Raw genomic sequence first — 4,479 nt, 5'->3', positions numbered from 1 at the left:
CCTGGTACTCCTGTCTCCTCACTAGTGTCGCACCCCTTCCCTCCTCATCACATCATCCCTCCTTTCCCAGCCAGCATTTTCTTTTCCAACCAAGTTTCAGCGCCCTCTGACCATTCCGCGGCAGTCTCACCGCCTGTCCCGAAATAAACGCGCCCCTTTGACAGAGGCAGGTGGCAGCAGCAAGATAGGCGCCCCCTTGTGTTGTGCCAGTTTGCGGCCCTGGCCGCACAGCGCCGGGGGCTCAGATGCGGTGACCGCGACACAAGCCCGGGGCAGCCCTATAGGTAGTTGTGCAGTGAGTTAGCACCTCTCCCGCGGCACACGCTGAGCGGCGGAGCCATTTGGCCTCAGACGCGCCCGGCCCGCCCCGAGCTGGAGAAGCAGCTTGGCCGGATAATGTTTTAGCGAACCCCGAACCCCCCGGCAACGGGCTGGGGCTGCGTGGCCGGTGGAGGGACCCTGCTTTGATCGCTGCCTTTGCGCTCAACGCGCCGCCTTTAAGACAAGTTGCTTTATCGCGGGGGCCCCCGGATTTGGATCGCGGACCCCTCCGGCCCCCCACACTCCCGGGCACTCGGGGTCGCCGCACAGGTGTCAGCGCGCGGGGAGCAGCCACGCTCCGAACAGAAAGCGGGCCTGGGACTCGCTCTGAGCCACCCACCCAGCCCGACTTCCGTGCGCAGCTGCCCCGCACCGGTCCCGCTTGGGCACCGTGTCCAGAGAAAAGCCCGGCGGGCTGGACGCGGGCACAGCGCGAGGCGCTCCACCCTCCGATATCCAACCCCCTTCCGTCCCGCCTCTACTTCAAGCGATGGAACTACAATTCCCAGCATGCCCCACGCGGGTCTGTACCACCCACTCGGAGGAGACATAACTGCCTCCAGAAGTGCGCAAGAACACTGTCGTCTCCCCGTCGGGTACTCACCGACAATACCCATACGCGCCCCGCCCCCGAGTTTGCGAGGCGCCTGCGCAGCTCCCTCCCGTCTCTTACGCCAGCCTTTGCTATGCGCATGCGCACTCTTCTCCTACCGCTGCCGGGGGCTGACGGAGGGAAAGCTGGCGGCGGCGCATGCGCGTTGGCAGGCTCGCTGTATTCACGAATCCGTACCCGTCCTTGTAAACGGGCGGCGGAGGCGGAATGGGGTGCGGGGTGGCGTGCGCGTGAGGCCGAGGCGGAGCTGAGCCGCCCTGCAGGCAAGCGGAAACCCGGGGTTAGTGCTGGGGTCGCGCGCGTGGGGGTCCCCGCCCCCATTTCCCAGTGTGGAGTGACGGGGGGAGTGACTTCCGGGCGGGGGTTAGAGTGCGGCCCCCGGGGGCAGGGGCAGTGCCAGGGATTCCCTCCTGGGACCCTCTTCTTTCCCCACCCCCAGCGCCCTGGGCAGCGCCTGGGACCCTCCCCCACCCAGCGCCCTCCCTGGAGAGGCGTTCACACCGGGGACCACCGCCACCACCTCCTCGAGGCTGCTGCTGCCCGTGGTGTCTCCAGGGCAGGGGTGTGGCAGAGACCTACATCCCAGTACCTCCTCACAGTGACAGGCGCTGTGTGTGTGCCAGCATCTCCCTTTACCCCAGCCCGCTGCCCTCAGGGATTTTTGGGCGGGCACCTAGCTTTTGCACCTGCTTCCCTCTCCCAGGGTGAGCATCGCACCTCCCAGTGACGGATACCAAGCTCCCTGCACCCCATGTACTCCCAGATGGTTGCATGCTGTGAAACACACATGATAGTCTGTGCTGCTTGTCTAGCACCAATGGGGATGACTGTGGTGCTACATATTACTGTCTTGTCTTTTTCATCCACTTCTCCTTTAATGCCTTGAAGTGGAAATGATTATTAAACAAAACTACCATCATGCTCTTCATATTGTATATGGTGTGTTTGGAATGTACCTAGTATGCCCTACACAATACCAGCAACTAATAGTAATTTGTTGTTACAGCTGTGCATGGTTTCTATGTAAGTAAAAAGGTAGACCCTGTCCCAAAGTGTTTGTTATCCATTAAAGCAAAATGCAATGAAAGGGGTAACAGAACACAGGGGAATGTGCATTAGGTCAAAGAACATCTTGTTCTGGAAACACTGAGGTTTGTGGTCATTCTGAGGAGTTCCACAGTCCTGGGTAGTTTGCTTAGAAATCTCTTCCTCCTGCACAAATAAATCCTTTTTTTTTTTTTTTTTTTGAGATTGACAAATTCCATTGTTGCAATGGAACAAAGTGGACCTGCTCACATAGAGTGCACGTAATGATTAATCATATGTAGCACCTTTTATCCCAAACACTCATGATCCACTTCAAACAATATATGTTTAGCGTCACTAAAATGCATCTGCCAATAAGCTTGAAGGTGGCAGTCAGGTGGCATGTTGTATGATGTAGAAAAACAAGGAGGAGAAATTATTAGAGCGTTGGGAGTCAATCTCTACTCTTACAAAAATGTTATGGGATCTTAATAATCATACAGACATGGATACAGCCTTTATTGCATGATGCAGTTCAACTTTTTTAATGTTTATACTGACTTCTAGTGTAGTAATAATATATAAATCAGTATTATTTAGTATTTGTAGTGCTTAGGGGCCAGAGTTATAGACCACGACTTCATTGTGCTAGGTGCTGTACAGACACATAACAAAAAGACAGTTTCTGCTCCAGGTGGCTTACAGTCCAAGAATGAGACAAGAGAGGATAGATGGATATAGACAGATGGGGGAGTACAAGTAAATAATGAGACATTATTGGTCAGCATGGTAGGCAGTAGTCTGTGCACACTAGCAGCCTAACCATTATCATGTTTTCTGTAAGCATCACAGCAAAAGGGAGGGATTCTGAGGAGGGATTTGAAGGTGAATAGTGAGGTAGTTTTGCAGATGTTTAGAAGGAGTGCCTTCCAAGTGTTTAGGGCAGCATGAGAGAAATAGTATACTGGAAAAAACACACATTTCAGATATTTGAGTCCGAAAGTATGACAACTTAGTGTGGCTCTGGGTTCAGTTTCCAGTTTTGCCAAAGACTTCCTGTGTTGCCTGAAAAAGTAACTTAACCTTTCTTTGCCACAGTTCACTATTTCTAAAATGGGAATAATAAAACTTCCTTTCTCCCACACTTTGACTTGTCTATTTAGATTGTAAGATTTTTGAACTTGTCTCGCTCTACACACAGTTTTTGTGCTAGTATAACTTTCAATTAGGGATATAATATTATGTTTTTTAAACAAATGGTTAAAATAGTATGTCCCCTAATGTGGACCCTTTTCTTGGTATAAAGGTGCCTTCTGTCATTGTAACTTATTCCCCTTCCTGTATGGGAATAGCTAAACTGTTGTAAAGCACCTTTATACTGAAATAATTGGGTCCACACTTGATGGGTTATGCTACTCTCACTGTACCAATGTAGTTAAACCAGTACAACTTTTGTGTTTAAAATCCTTGTGTGTGTGTGTGCTGCATCTGGCACATTGGGACTCTGATATCCGTTGGGGCTCGTAAGCACTACACTAATACAACTCTAATTTTTGTTATATATTATTTGTATTGCTCTTAGCAAAAATTAATGGTAGTCTGCCAAATAAAAATACTTGATAGGCTGAATAGATTTAAGATATCACTGCCTCAAAATAATCTATTGTGTACCCTTTTTTCTCATTCCATAAAATCTGGCAACATGTAACCAGTGTCAGCAGAAAGGAACACTGGGGATGGAATGCTGTTGTATGACAGTAAAGGGGCTCAAGGAAACACACATACTTAGCGTAATGCACTTGAGTAGACTCATTGAAATCAGTGAGCCTACTCTCATGTATTTACAATATTTGGGAGTTTAGTTTTCCCTTTTATGTGCATGTTTTTCGCTTTGTAAAAGGGTCGAACAAAATTTTAAACATTAAAAAATGTAACTGAAAAACCACAAATTGGACAAGGACCAAGGGAAGTCTGTGCCTTTCCGGCTCCATATTCACTACCATAGAATCTCAAGAGTTACAAACACCTTCGGAATGGAGATGATTCATAACTCTGAACAAAATGTTATGATTGTTCTTTCAGAAGTTTACAACTGAACACTGACTTAACACAGCTTTGAAACTGGTGTGAAAAGAAAAGTGCTGCTTTTTACTATCTTAATTTAAATGAAACAAGCACAGAAAGTTTCCTTACCTTGTCAAATCCTTTTTTAAACTTTCCCTTTATTTTTAGTAGTTTAGTTTACTGTATTTCCATAAAAAAAAAATTCTCTCACCCCTATGGGTGGTATGTGTCTTCCTCAACCTCGGGTCCTCTACCAGAGGCCTGGGAGTTTGAGGGTTCTGTGCAGTATCTTAGCTGTTCTTCTTCGAGTGCTTGCTCATATCCATTCCAAGTAGGTGTGCGCGCGCCGCGTGCACGTTCGTCGGAAGAATTTTCCCCTAGCAACACCCGGCGGGTCGGCAGGCGCCCCCTGGCGTGGCGCCTTTGCGGCACCGTATATATGCCCCTGCCGACCT

General features: G+C 49.3%; 1 protein-coding gene across 3 annotated transcripts in view; it reads left to right on the top strand.

Annotated features, from left to right (window-relative positions):
• The first annotated feature begins 1,049 nt into the window (after nucleotides 1-1,049).
• RALBP1 (ralA binding protein 1) overlaps nucleotides 1,050-4,479 on the top strand; it is a 56,870-nt gene continuing 53,440 nt past the window's right edge. The window contains exon 1 of one of the 3 annotated variants that reach the window (XM_075062941.1): nucleotides 1,050-1,197. The gene's annotated coding sequence lies outside the window, so the exon portion shown is untranslated. Of the gene's footprint in view, nucleotides 1,215-3,672; nucleotides 3,798-4,479 lie in introns of those variants that run through there. The other 2 variants (XM_075062938.1, XM_075062940.1) reach the window with 2 other exon arrangements.

Source organism: Chelonoidis abingdonii, chromosome 2, assembly GCF_003597395.2.
Source record: "Chelonoidis abingdonii isolate Lonesome George chromosome 2, CheloAbing_2.0, whole genome shotgun sequence".
NCBI lineage: Eukaryota > Metazoa > Chordata > Testudines > Testudinidae > Chelonoidis > Chelonoidis abingdonii.
Note: the sequence above shows the minus strand (reverse complement) of the source record. Positions and strands in the feature narration are given on the sequence as shown.